A 15,943-nucleotide genomic window follows, 5' to 3' on the forward strand; every position below is an offset into this window, starting at 1 on the left:
TCTGGGTTCCGGCAAAAAATTCCGAGCTTGGAGCCCTCTCCTCGGACAGCACGCCAAATAAGCTTTATCTCATTCCCTATTGATTACATGTTAATGCGAACTCGTGAAATAATAAGGAAAATATGACATGCTCTTGGTTCCCAGAAAAGATACCCTAACATGCCTTGCTGGTTCCCCATTCTCATAGGTTTAGAGAACGTTCCCCTAACCTTCAATTGTGATATGCTTGAATACAAATGTGGCAATGTGATATACAGAAAGGGCATTACAAATTCATTAGACTAAAATCCTACTACGCCACCTGGAATACACCGGGAAATTAAACCATAAGGCACGAAGGTTCGTTGTCAAGGATGGGGCGAGGAGGAAAACACAAAGATTTAGAAAAATATACAAATTCTTTATTTTATACATTTAAAAATAATCACCACTCAAGGGTCACTCAATTTGACATTCACAACACATACACGAAAGTACAAGACAATAAATTATAAAGTGAGAGCTGCTGGCAGGGATTGTGTAGTTTATACCCCACACTCAATACCATAGCAAAGTTAGTGAAACACTGCAACACAGCAGACAGCAATTTGTGAATTTTAATCCCCAGCCTACGCATCCCACTTTAACACAATCAAACAAAATACAATCAAAACAATGAAACTCCCAGGTGAAAAAGTAGTACACTTCCATAGTGTACTTAAAGTGCTTTATTTTCGCACACTAATTTTGTACTTAATATACTAAAAATTCATCTTTAGTACTTCTTAAGATGTTCTTAAAATCATCTAAGTGTACTTCACTGTGCTATTTTGAGACACCATGAATATGAACTAAAATGCATTTTTAACATACTATCTCTGTATTAAAAAATGTATTTACTTAACACTTGAATTAAACTTGAACTCAACTTTCATACAAAGATGGGTTCAAGTTTACTAAAAGTGGTATCTAAATACATTTTTTAAATACATTTTTAGCACATTTTAGTTCATATTTATGGTGTCTCAAAATAGCACAGTGAAGTACACTTAGATGATTTTAAGAACATCTTAAGAAGTACTAAAGATGAATTTTTAGTATATTAAGTACAAAATTAGTGTGCGAAAATAAAGCACTTTAAGTACACTATGGAAGTGTACTACTTTTTCACCTGGGCTCTTATACAAAAGACATTAAAAACTAAAACAAAGGAAAACAGTAGCTAATCAAGACAATTTAATAAAACCGCAAACAACCACAAACGGACAGCTGAAGGTAGTTAGGGTCACGACGTGCGCTCCCAGAGCGTCCAGAGAGAATACTGCACTTTAACAGCAGTGGGTATAACAGTCAATGTGGACCTTCATAATCACAGTCCCGTGGGTAGTCAAATGACGTGGTCAATGCCGTCAACACCCCACCTCGGTCCTATAGCGGTCAAAAAAAAGGCCATTTCATGGTCGCGGATTCGTGAGCGTCCAACTACCAAATGGAGCGAATGAAACCCAGGCAAGGCAGCAGTGCAGTCATCTCAGACGATTAACATTCCGTCCCATTTACTGACACCGTGAAGGCGTAGGCTACCTGCCAGGCACAGAACATATTACGACCTGCAATGTACCGCGTAATTAAACCGAATTTACTGCGTACCTATTAGTAACAACAGAGTACCTCCACAGTACGTACTTGTAGGTATAATTTTAAGTTTGGGATAATAACCCCCCTAGAAATTTTACGTTCCCATAACGTTCTCAGAACGACCCCGCTGGTGTTAAGGACGTTGCCCAGTAAAGTTCCCAGAACGTTATGAGACGGACGTGTTGTGGAGTTCCCTAAAGGGTTGGAGGACGTTATTTGGCAGACCTCCACGGAACATTCAGGACGTTCTGGAAATGTTAAGGGGACCATATTTTATGTACACTTTACATTCCCATAATGTTCTTAGAACGACCCCACTGGTGTTAAGGACGTTGCCCAGTTAAGTTCCCAGAACGTTATGAGGCGGACGTGTTGTGGAGTTCCCTAAAGGGCTGGAGGACGTTATTTGGCAGACCTCCACGGAACATTCAGGACGTTCTGGAAATGTTAAGGGGACCAAATTTTATGTACACTTTACGTTCCCATAATGTTCTTAGAACGACCCTGCTGGTGTTAAGGACGTTGCCCAGTAAAGTTCCCAGAACGTTATGAGACGGACGTGTTGTGGAGTTCCCTAAAGGGCTGGAGGACGTTATTTGGCAGACCTCCACGGAACATTCAGGACGTTCTGGAAATGTTAAGGGGACCAAATTTTATGTACACTTTACGTTCCCATAATGTTCTTAGAACGACCCTGCTGGTGTTAAGGACGTTGCCCAGTAAAGTTCCCAGAACGTTATGAGACGGACGTGTTGTGGAGTTCCCTAAAGGGCTGGAGGACGTTATTTGGCAGACCTCCACGGAACATTCAGGACGTTCTGGAAATGTTAAGGGGACCATATTTTATGTACACTTTACGTTCCCATAATGTTCTTAGAACGACCCCACTGGTGTTAAGGACGTTGCCCAGTAAAGTTCCCAGAACATTCCGAGATGGACTTGATGTGGAGTTCTTTAAAAGGTTGAAGGACGTTATTTGGCAGACCTTCACGGAACATTCAGGACGTTCTGGAAATGTTAAGGGGACCATATTTTATGTACACTTTACGTTCCCATAATGTTCTTAGAACGACCGCACTGGTGTTAAGGACGTTGCCCAGTAAAGTTCCCAGAACGTTATGAGACAAACGTGTTGTGGAGTTCTTTAAAAGGGTGAAGGACGTTATTTGGCAGACCTTCACGGAACATTTAGGACGTTCAGAAAATGTTAAGGGAACCATATTTTATGTAGAAATTTTATGTTCCCGGAACGACCCCACTGGTGTTAAGGACATTGCCTAGTAAAGTTCCCAGAACATTTAAGACAGAAAATAGCCATAACTCAAACAATATATAATTATACTGTGAAATTGATACGGTTGGTGTGGTGGAAGATAAAGGAGGAGATGGAGATCATGATGAATCCAAAATGATAATCTTTAATTAATATAAAACAAGGAACATGGAAACTGGTACAGCAAAACACACAACACATCACTATAAACAAGAACTGACCTAGACAAACGGAAAAGTGGGGTATTTAGACAATGGAGTGATGAGGGGGATGACTGTCAGGTGAGGATAATAACAAACACAGTTCAGGTGAGAGAGTGAAAAGGATTATGGGAAATGAAGTCCAAATGGATGATGAACGGGGAAACATGGAGAAACAAGCAGGAACAAATTGGGACTGTGACAAAAATGTATCATTGAAAAACACAGAAAATAATTGAAGTGAGATTACAGGAAAAACAAATAGAAGGTCAAAATCTGGCAAATTAACAGAAGGATAATAAAAACAAATAAATAGCCAAAAAATACAAGAATAACATAAAAGCTAACAAAAACCCACATTAATTAAATTGTTTAAAACAATAAAGATGCAATTAAAACAAAACATTTACAGTTGGAGTGCATAACATGTAATAACAGATTTCAATATACAACAACTGGTTAAATAAAATTTAAAAATAACCCACAAAATATTAAATTTATGTTTACAGATGTGCAAATGTGTATTAGATATATAAATGTAAAAAAATAACACCATGCAATAAGGTCACAAGCTTGATAAACATCAACCTTTAGGAACTTCAATCTCCAGGTCTGGAGCCTGCAGAATAAGAGCATACAAATACAAATCCAGTTAAAAATACATTTACATAAAATGCATAAGTAAGGGCAAAAACACATATTACAAAACATCACAAATCCAAGAACTTTTTTTAACGTTCAAATCGAGATGTGAAAAAATATGTTGGAAGATGTCAGACTTCCAAAAAGATTTTCAAATTACCAACTTAAAGAAAAAAGCAATTACAAACTACAAAAATGTTAAGCTCCAAAACTTGTTGGTCAAGTATTTTTTATTGCTGCTTCATTATTTGCCATTATTCTTTACTACTTTAAACAATCCAAGCCCCAGTACCTGAAACATTTTTAAAACATGCTGTCACTTTTAAACCAAAACACTTGTGCTTTTGTATCTAATACTAATATTAGGCAAATTAACCCATACAAGAAATTACCTCATACAAAATTTAACAAATTCAATACATTCAATATTGTAATTTAAATCAAATTACACAAAGATAAATAATGAACATGACTGTTATGTTTTTAAATAGTGTATTAAAGTTACACCTTCTTTACCCAGATTGCAGGAAGATACACTTCTTCAGGTTTGACAATGTGTGGTACATGACTTCTGCAAACAAAGCACAATAATCATTACATTTTTTTAGTAAAAAAAAAAAGTAAAATAAATGGGTAAGACAAACACTAATTTATGATTCTTAGGTATTAAATTCCTTTACAAAAGTATTTCCAAAAAGTGTCGATTTTTTTGTTTTGTACACAAAACATTTGATCTTCGGTTGGCTTCTTTGTGGGCTGAGCATTAATTAATTTTGTAAAGATCGAACATCTTAAAGATTTTTTTAACATCCTCTTTATTAAAATTGTTTAGCTCACTGTAAGCCTGCATGTTTATCGTTATACTTTAAATGGCAAATAAGAATATATAGCCTAACATAGAAATAAAAAACATCACAGAAAAGAATAGCAAATAAACAGAAAAAACATTCATGTAACTCGCTGTAGAACAACTAGTGAAATCTATGTAGGTTTAAAAAGAAAAGTATCTTAACTTACCTTACAGTATTATATAAAGACAAAACAAAGATCACGCGTCGTCAAGTGTGGCAGTTTGAATTTCATGCGACTTCCGGGTCCTCTTGTAAGCTGTAGCATTATGGGTAAGGTAGTCCTTTTCATAAAGCGGATTGAACGCTGTTGCTGGTAACGGACTACTGTTTCCAAGATGCATTGCCTTCTACATCATCATATTCAGAGAGTACAACATAATTCATATTAGTATAGTATTACTAGTATTTTTGTGCTTGTTAACACAATTTAATGTAAAGTCTTATTTAATTGCTATTTGTCTTTGTCTGATGTAGGATAGTGCAGACTGAATCACTCGTTTATTTTTCTTCATTCTGAAATCATTTATTTATTACTTTGTTTGTATGGTCCACTGCACATTGACACATCCTTTGTATTAACTGCCTATAAAAATAAAATGCTCTAACTGTAATTTCATATTTTGTCCTCCTAGTGATATCAGGAACATTATTAAATGACCAACAGAGGACCATGTGAGAACATTCTATTAATGTTCCAAATGTCCTCTTTGTAACGTTGCCATGTGACCACAGAATAACCAATATGGGACGTCCCCCTAAAGTCATATCTGGAACATTATTATATGACCAACAGAGGACCATGTAGGATGGTTCTGTAAATGTTCCAAATGTCCTCTCTGTAACGTTCTTATGTGACCACAGGATAACCAACATGGAACGTCCCGCTACAGTCATATTGGGAACGTTATGATATGACCAAAATAGTACCATGTGGGAATGTTCTGTTAATGTCTCAGGTGTCCTCTCTGTAACGTTCTTATGTGACCACAGGATAACCAACATGGAACGTCCCGCTACAGTCACATCAGGAACGTTATGATATGACCAAAGTAATACCATGTGGGAATGTTCTGTTAATGTCTCAGGTGTCCTCTCTGTAACGTTCTTATGTGACCACAGGATAACCAATATGGAACGTCTTCCTACAGTCATATCGGGAATGTTTTTATCTGACCAAAATAGTACCATGTGGGAATGTTCTGTTAATGTCTCAGGTGTCCTCTCTGTAACGTTCTTATGTGACCACAGGATAACCAATATGGAACGTCTTCCTACAGTCATATCAGGAACGTTATGATATGACCAAAATAGTATCATGTGGGAATGTTCTGTTGAGGTTCCAAATGTCCTCTCTGTAACGTTCTTATGTGACCACAGGATAACCAATATGGAACGTCTTCCTACAGTCATATCAGGAACGTTATGATATGACCAAAATAGTATCATGTGGGAATGTTCTGTTGAGGTTCCAAATGTCCTCTCTGTAACGTTCTTATGTGACCACAGGATAACCAATATGGAACGTCTTCCTACAGTCATATCGGGAACGTTTTTATCTGACCAAAATAGTACCATATGGGAATGTTCTGTTAATGTCTCAGGCGTCCCCCTAAAGTCACATAAGGAACCTTGAACTGCAAGACTTTTATTACCAACAAAGGACGTTTTAGGAAGGTACCTAATGTTCTCTAAAGGTTCAGGTCTTTTCATCCTCTTTAGAGAACTTTAAGGGAACGTTGCGAAAGGTCGTGAGAACGTCACCTTCTACGTGGGTTCCCACGTAGAAGGTGACGTTCTCACGACCTTTCGCAACGTTCCCTTAAAGTTCTCTAAAGAGGATGAAAAGACCTGAACCTTTAGAGAACATTAGGTACCTTCCTAAAACGTCCTTTGTTGGTAATAAAAGTCTTGCAGTTCAAGGTTCCTTATGTGACTTTAGGGGGACGCCTGAGACATTAACAGAACATTCCCATATGGTACTATTTTGGTCAGATAAAAACGTTCCCGATATGACTGTAGGAAGACGTTCCATATTGGTTATCCTGTGGTCACATAAGAACGTTACAGAGAGGACATTTGGAACCTCAACAGAACATTCCCACATGATACTATTTTGGTCATATCATAACGTTCCTGATATGACTGTAGGAAGACGTTCCATATTGGTTATCCTGTGGTCACATAAGAACGTTACAGAGAGGACACCTGAAACATTTACAGAACATTCCCACATGGTACTATGTTGGTCAGATAAAAACATTCCCGATATGACTGTAGGAAGACGTTCCATATTGGTTATCCTGTGGTCACATAAGAACGTTACAGAGAGGACATTTGGAACCTCAACAGAACATTCCCACATGATACTATTTTGGTCATATCATAACGTTCCTGATATGACTGTAGGAAGACGTTCCATATTGGTTATCCTGTGGTCACATAAGAACGTTACAGAGAGGACACCTGAAACATTTACAGAACATTCCCACATGGTACTATGTTGGTCAGATAAAAACATTCCCGATATGACTGTAGGAAGACGTTCCATATTGGTTATCCTGTGGTCACATAAGAACGTTACAGAGAGGACATTTGGAACCTCAACAGAACATTCCCACATGATACTATTTTGGTCATATCATAACGTTCCTGATATGACTGTAGGAAGACGTTCCATATTGGTTATCCTGTGGTCACATAAGAACGTTACAGAGAGGACATTTGGAACATTAACAGAACATTCCCACATGGTACTATGTTGGTCAGATAAAAACATTCCCGATATGACTGTAGGAAGACGTTCCATATTGGTTATCCTGTGGTCACATAAGAACGTTACAGAGAGGACACCTGAGACATTAACAGAACATTCCCACATGGTACTATTTTGGTCAGATAAAAACGTTCCTCATATGACTGTAGGAAGACGTTCCATATTGGTTATCCTGTGGTCACATAAGAACGTTACAGAGAGGACACCTGAGACATTAACAGAACATTCCCACATGGTACTATTTTGGTTATATCATAACGTTCCCAATATGACTGTAGCGGGACGTTCCATGTTGGTTATCCTGTGGTCACATAAGAACGTTACAGAGAGGACACCTGAGACATTAACAGAACATTCCCACATGGTACTATTTTGGTTATATCATAACATCCTGATATGACTGTAGGAAGACATTCCATATTGGTTATCCTGTGGTCACATAAGAACGTTACAGAGAGGACATTTGGAACATTAACAGAACATTCCCACATGGTACTATTTTGGTCATATCATAACGTTCCCAATATGACTGTAGCGGGACGTTCCATGTTGGTTATCCTGTGGTCACATAAGAACGTTACAGAGAGGACATTTGGAACATTTACAGAACCATCCTACATGGTCCTCTGTTGGTCATATAATAATGTTCCAGATATGACTTTAGGGGGACGTCCCATATTGGTTATTCTGTGGTCACATGGCAACGTTACAAAGAGGACATTTGGAACATTAATAGAATGTTCTCACATGGTCCTCTGTTGGTCATTTAATAATGTTCCTGATATCACTAGGAGGACAAAATATGAAATTACAGTTAGAGCATTTTATTTTTATAGGCAGTTAATACAAAGGATGTGTCAATGTGCAGTGGACCATACAAACAAAGTAATAAATAAATGATTTCAGAATGAAGAAAAATAAACGAGTGATTCAGTCTGCACTATCCTACATCAGACAAAGACAAATAGCAATTAAATAAGACTTTACATTAAATTGTGTTAACAAGCGCAAAAATACTAGTAATACTATACTAATATGAATTATGTTGTACTCTCTGAATATGATGATGTAGAAGGCAATGCATCTTGGAAACAGTAGTCCGTTACCAGCAACAGCGTTCAATCCGCTTTATGAAAAGGACTACCTTACCCATAATGCTACAGCTTACAAGAGGACCCGGAAGTCGCATGAAATTCAAACTGCCACACTTGACGACGCGTGATCTTTGTTTTGTCTTTATATAATACTGTAAGGTAAGTTAAGATACTTTTCTTTTTAAACCTACATAGATTTCACTAGTTGTTCTACAGCGAGTTACATGAATGTTTTTTCTGTTTATTTGCTATTCTTTTCTGTGATGTTTTTTATTTCTATGTTAGGCTATATATTCTTATTTGCCATTTAAAGTATAACGATAAACATGCAGGCTTACAGTGAGCTAAACAATTTTAATAAAGAGGATGTTAAAAAAATCTTTAAGATGTTCGATCTTTACAAAATTAATTAATGCTCAGCCCACAAAGAAGCCAACCGAAGATCAAATGTTTTGTGTACAAAACAAAAAAATCGACACTTTTTGGAAATACTTTTGTAAAGGAATTTAATACCTAAGAATCATAAATTAGTGTTTGTCTTACCCATTTATTTTACTTTTTTTTTTACAAAAAAAATGTAATGATTATTGTGCTTTTTTTGCAGAAGTCATGTACCACACATTGTCAAACCTGAAGAAGTGTATCTTCCTGCAATCTGGGTAAAGAAGGTGTAACTTTAATACACTATTTAAAAACATAACAGTCATGTTCATTATTTATCTTTGTGTAATTTGATTTAAATTACAATATTGAATGTATTGAATTTGTTAAATTTTGTATGAGGTAATTTCTTGTATGGGTTAATTTGCCTAATATTAGTATTAGATACAAAAGCACAAGTGTTTTGGTTTAAAAGTGACAGCATGTTTTAAAAATGTTTCAGGTACTGGGGCTTGGATTGTTTAAAGTAGTAAAGAATAATGGCAAATAATGAAGCAGCAATAAAAAATACTTGACCAACAAGTTTTGGAGCTTAACATTTTTGTAGTTTGTAATTGCTTTTTTCTTTAAGTTGGTAATTTGAAAATCTTTTTGGAAGTCTGACATCTTCCAACATATTTTTTCACATCTCGATTTGAACGTTAAAAAAAGTTCTTGGATTTGTGATGTTTTGTAATATGTGTTTTTGCCCTTACTTATGCATTTTATGTAAATGTATTTTTAACTGGATTTGTATTTGTATGCTCTTATTCTGCAGGCTCCAGACCTGGAGATTGAAGTTCCTAAAGGTTGATGTTTATCAAGCTTGTGACCTTATTGCATGGTGTTATTTTTTTACATTTATATATCTAATACACATTTGCACATCTGTAAACATAAATTTAATATTTTGTGGGTTATTTTTAAATTTTATTTAACCAGTTGTTGTATATTGAAATCTGTTATTACATGTTATGCACTCCAACTGTAAATGTTTTGTTTTAATTGCATCTTTATTGTTTTAAACAATTTAATTAATGTGGGTTTTTGTTAGCTTTTATGTTATTCTTGTATTTTTTGGCTATTTATTTGTTTTTATTATCCTTCTGTTAATTTGCCAGATTTTGACCTTCTATTTGTTTTTCCTGTAATCTCACTTCAATTATTTTCTGTGTTTTTCAATGATACATTTTTGTCACAGTCCCAATTTGTTCCTGCTTGTTTCTCCATGTTTCCCCGTTCATCATCCATTTGGACTTCATTTCCCATAATCCTTTTCACTCTCTCACCTGAACTGTGTTTGTTATTATCCTCACCTGACAGTCATCCCCCTCATCACTCCATTGTCTAAATACCCCACTTTTCCGTTTGTCTAGGTCAGTTCTTGTTTATAGTGATGTGTTGTGTGTTTTGCTGTACCAGTTTCCATGTTCCTTGTTTTATATTAATTAAAGATTATCATTTTGGATTCATCATGATCTCCATCTCCTCCTTTATCTTCCACCACACCAACCGTATCAATTTCACAGTATAATTATATATTGTTTGAGTTATGGCTATTTTCTGTCTTAAATGTTCTGGGAACTTTACTAGGCAATGTCCTTAACACCAGTGGGGTCGTTCCGGGAACATAAAATTTCTACATAAAATATGGTTCCCTTAACATTTTCTGAACGTCCTAAATGTTCCGTGAAGGTCTGCCAAATAACGTCCTTCACCCTTTTAAAGAACTCCACAACACGTTTGTCTCATAACGTTCTGGGAACTTTACTGGGCAACGTCCTTAACACCAGTGCGGTCGTTCCAAGAACATTATGGGAACGTAAAGTGTACATAAAATATGGTCCCCTTAACATTTCCAGAACGTCCTGAATGTTCCGTGAAGGTCTGCCAAATAATGTCCTTCAACCTTTTAAAGAACTCCACATCAAGTCCATCTCGGAATGTTCTGGGAACTTTACTGGGCAACGTCCTTAACACCAGTGGGGTCGTTCTAAGAACATTATGGGAACGTAAAGTGTACATAAAATATGGTCCCCTTAACATTTCCAGAACGTCCTGAATGTTCCGTGGAGGTCTGCCAAATAACGTCCTCCAGCCCTTTAGGGAACTCCACAACACGTCCGTCTCATAACGTTCTGGGAACTTTACTGGGCAACGTCCTTAACACCAGCAGGGTTGTTCTAAGAACATTATGGGAACGTAAAGTGTACATAAAATTTGGTCCCCTTAACATTTCCAGAACGTCCTGAATGTTCCGTGGAGGTCTGCCAAATAACGTCCTCCAGCCCTTTAGGGAACTCCACAACACGTCCGTCTCATAACGTTCTGGGAACTTTACTGGGCAACGTCCTTAACACCAGCAGGGTCGTTCTAAGAACATTATGGGAACGTAAAGTGTACATAAAATTTGGTCCCCTTAACATTTCCAGAACGTCCTGAATGTTCCGTGGAGGTCTGCCAAATAACGTCCTCCAGCCCTTTAGGGAACTCCACAACACGTCCGCCTCATAACGTTCTGGGAACTTAACTGGGCAACGTCCTTAACACCAGTGGGGTCGTTCTAAGAACATTATGGGAATGTAAAGTGTACATAAAATATGGTCCCCTTAACATTTCCAGAACGTCCTGAATGTTCCGTGGAGGTCTGCCAAATAACGTCCTCCAACCCTTTAGGGAACTCCACAACACGTCCGTCTCATAACGTTCTGGGAACTTTACTGGGCAACGTCCTTAACACCAGCGGGGTCGTTCTGAGAACGTTATGGGAACGTAAAATTTCTAGGGGGGAAGGGGGTAAGAATATATGGAAAATTATAAATTATTTATTCTCCAAGTATTTCATAACTACAGGGTGCCTATTGTAATATTACGTGGTATGTCTATGGGTAATATCTATTGATTTTTTTGTTTCGTATTTGCTATTTACATGATGAAAGTGTATTGTATACAGTCGATGCAGCTGCTTTAATTTGATCATTTGTGTTTTGAGGCAAGAACAATACCGTTAGCTGTCTTGAAAAAACATTGCTTGAAACGCGTTAGTCATGTATTAACAAAACCAGTCACCTTATCCAGCATGCGGACCCTGCTTACATCACTCGCAGCCGTACTACAGTGTAGAAAGTTTTTAAAACCTCTTAAAGAAATTTCACCTCAGGATCGCGTTCGCGCTCTATGCCTGCGCAGTATGCAAGTCGTCGCTTCAGCGCGAGCTGGATACCCATCTGCTTGTTTCATTCTGGTTTGCCATTGCATAAATTATATTTGGCTAAAATACTTGTACTTACACATGTTGCAAAGTTTTATTCTACCAATGATAACACCTATTAAAAAAACAAAACAAATAGCGTGCTGCTTTGTGGTCATTATTGTGTCATTTGAAATAAAAGAGTTTCAGAGTCAATTATCCAATTGCACAGCACCACTTCAAATATGTCCGCAAATGTTAGAGTTACCTGGTAAATAGGGAATAAGTTGCTATTTTTTAGGGTACTTGCCTTAAAAAAAGATAACCACATTAAATCAGCTGGACTTTTGTTAAAAGCAAGTAATATAGGCTACTAAAATAAAAGTGATGTGCTGTTATATTAATTTGCCGATGTGGCTCGTAGACATTGACTGTATACAACATTCAGTAGTCAATATGAAAAATTCACAATAAAATCATAAAAAATGACTTGACTAAGTCATACATACCACGTAATATTACAATAGGTACCCTGTAGTTATAAAATACTTAATTTATAAATAATTAATAATTCTTTATATTCTTACCCCCTTATTACCCCAAACTTAACATATTGTTCCCTTACCTACAAGTACGTACTGTAGAGGTACCCTGTTGTTACATAGATACGCTGTAAATTCGGGTTAATTACGCGGTACATTGCGGGTTGTAATATAAAGTGTTACCCAGAAGACTTCATTACATAACATACTCAAACAAATACACGGGATAAACGACGGTAAGGCTACATACCAATTCATTCCCAAAGGTTACGAACACCACACACTCAGTGATGAGAAACCCAATGGAACGACCATTATCCTGGCACAAGTATAATAATTTTTAAAACTTTACACAAACACGAATTTACGCGTGCAGCCAACACTTATCATTCATCCATTCATAAAAAACCTGCATCCGCCAAGAGGGCGGTACCACTGGATGACGCATTTGATCAGATGATATCCTGTCATGCGGTTATATTATATCTTCACAATGTGATCAGATGTTATCTGTCATGCGGTTATATTATACCTTCACAATGTGATCAGATGTTATCTGTCATGCGGTTATATTATACCTTCACAATGTGATCAGATGTTATCTGTCATGCGGTTATATTATACCTTCACAATGTGATCAGATGTTACCTGTCATGCGGTTATATTATACCTTCACAATGTGATCAGATGATATCCTGTCATGCGGTTATATTAAACATTCACAGTGTGATCAGATGTTATCTGTCATGCGGTTATATTATACCTTCACAATGTGATCAGATGTTACCTGTCATGCGGTTATATTATACCTTCACAGTGTGATCAGATGTTCTGTCATGCTGTTATATTATACCTTCACAGTGTGATCAGATGTTATCTGTCATGCGGTTATATTATACCTTCACAATGTGATCAGATGTTACTTGTCATGCGGTTATATTAAACCTTCACAATGTGATCAGATGTTATCTGTCATGCAGTTATATTAAACCTTCACAATGTGATCAGATGTTACCTGTCATGCAGTTATATTATACCTTCACAATGTGATCAGATGTTACCTGTCATGCGGGTATATTATACCTTCACAATGTGATCAGATGTTACCTGTCATGCGGTTATATTATACCTTCACAATGTGATCAGATGTTATCTGTCATGCGGTTATATTATACCTTCACAGTGTGATCAGATGTTATCTGTCATGCGGTTATATTATACCTTCACAATGTGATCAGATGTTACTTGTCATGCGGTTATATTAAACCTTCACAATGTGATCAGATGTTATCTGTCATGCAGTTATATTAAACCAGTATGGGCAGGCAAAGTAGGCATGACATAATGACACAATTGCCTTTCTTCGCCTTCACAGCAAAAAGCTCCTCAGGTACTGTCAAGGATGCTGAAGTGCTGTATTTGAGCTATTTATTTGTTGAAGCCTCCACCACACTTCCTTCCTCCTGCTCCTCCTCCTCCTCCTCCATGATTAAACTAAAATGGCGCCACCATGGTGTTTTGAAGTCTGATGCAAGTTTTCTATGCGCAATTGGATTGGACGGGAATCGCTAGACTGATGATTCTCTTTAGCCAATCATCACTGACAGGAAAAAATAAACATTTAATGTAGCAACAGCAGTTTTAGGGAAAATAGCGCAATAAAAGTACAGACAGCCCTAAAATGTACTAAAGTACAAGTTAAAGTACACTGTTTTTTAAACTACTTAATAAATTCCAATTCTTGAGAAAAACTACTCAATTACAGTAATGAGAGTATTTGTAATTCGTTACTTTACACCAATGTCAATATCCAAGGCTCGAGGCAGGCAGCAAACAATCAAAATAAATTAAACAGGCACGGGTCAAAAACAGACAGACACAGATAGGCAGAATAATACGCTCGGTATGCAGACAGGCTAACAGGTACCAGAATTAAGTCTTATTCAACATACGTGGAAATCAAATTTTTTTGTTGTTTGCACCATAATACTTAATTTTGTGTAACTGGAACCTGTTGTACGCAAACATGGACAATTACACTGCTTCATGTTTAAAGAAAAATAATTGGTTATTATATTTATGGGTTCTTCCTAACCCCAAAATAGCTGGAAGAAATCTGAAAAAAAAGACAAACCAAAGCTTGGGTCTTAGGAGGCTAATAATGTTTAAAAAAAATTAATAAATAAAAGGGAGATGTCATGTATGTGTACATGTCGTAATGTAATTGAGTGAACTCTGTGAGGCGTTACCACCTTATTATATAGGCAGACACGAGTAAAAGCCAGTTCAGTCCAACCCCATGAAGTTTCCTGTCTTCAATACATTACAGGTACCCAAGATTAACATGATATTGGCAGAAACTGTGTGTGTTATGTGACCTTTAAAAATTAAAAGGCAGCATAAAATGTGCAGCAAGATCTGCTGCTAAATTCACCACAGCACACCTTCAGAGGTCAAGTGAGTCTATGCCTTGATTGGTCAGGGCTGGAATTTTGGTGGAAATATTAGGCAGGGCAGGTGGTCATAATGTTATGGCTGATCTGTGTATATTTATAACAATTAATTAAGACAATGTTTTCTATCAGGATGTTTTGACCTCATTAGGAATTACATATTTATTAATATCTGACAATAAATTCTGAAAAGAAAGGGAAGTTTAATGTTATTCCAATTCACCATTGCCTTAGCCAAAACATTTATCCTTTGTATAATATGTGTGTGATACACAGATTATTCATTTGTTTTTATCACTGATAGAAATGCCCCCAATAATAAGACGAGGAAGCCAAATACTTATACATCTTTTTATTTTTAACCAGATGAAGAAGCTTAGGGGAGAGACAAGGCAAACACATTATTTGAAGATACATTTATATGAGATTAAATTATTACCCCAAAAATCCATTAATTTACTCAACCCCATGTCTTCTCAAATGTTGATGTCTTTCTTTGATCAGTTGAGAAGAAATGAAGTTTTTAAAGAAAAACATTCCAGGATTTTTCTCAATCTAACAGACTTAATGGACCCCAACACTTCAAAATTTAATTACAGTTTAAAATTGCAGTTTCAACGCAGCTTCAAAGGGCTTTAAACAATCCCAAACGAGGCATAAGGGACTTATCTAGTGATAAGTCGAACGATTGTCATTTTCGGCAAGAAAAATTTAAAGTAAAATAAAAAATAATCCTGTGACGCGCCAGCGCGACCTCACGTAATTCATAATAACATCGAAAGGTCAAGCATGACGTATGCAAATCTAACGCTCCAGTGTTTACAAGTGTGGAGAAGAAGACCGTTCTGACATTGTGGAATAATACTAATTAATGTCTTTGTGTCAGTT

General features: G+C 36.7%; 2 long non-coding RNA genes across 2 annotated transcripts; one reads left to right on the forward strand and one right to left on the reverse strand.

Annotated features, from left to right (window-relative positions):
* Positions 1 to 2,686: 2,686 nt before the first annotated feature.
* On the reverse strand, positions 2,687 to 5,448 carry LOC135767249 (uncharacterized). The gene is made up of 3 exons (XR_010541972.2): positions 4,750 to 5,448; positions 4,249 to 4,303; positions 2,687 to 3,709 (listed from the first exon to the last, which is right to left on the reverse strand). It is a non-coding gene; the product is annotated as an uncharacterized lncRNA (long non-coding RNA).
* Positions 5,449 to 8,414: 2,966 nt separating this feature from the next.
* Positions 8,415 to 10,613, forward strand: LOC135767250 (uncharacterized). The gene is made up of 3 exons (XR_010541974.2): positions 8,415 to 8,609; positions 9,055 to 9,109; positions 9,649 to 10,613. It is a non-coding gene; the product is annotated as an uncharacterized lncRNA (long non-coding RNA).
* The last annotated feature ends 5,330 nt before the right edge of the window (positions 10,614 to 15,943 follow it).

Source organism: Paramisgurnus dabryanus, chromosome 6, assembly GCF_030506205.2.
Source record: "Paramisgurnus dabryanus chromosome 6, PD_genome_1.1, whole genome shotgun sequence".
Taxonomy (NCBI): Eukaryota; Metazoa; Chordata; class Actinopteri; order Cypriniformes; family Cobitidae; genus Paramisgurnus; species Paramisgurnus dabryanus.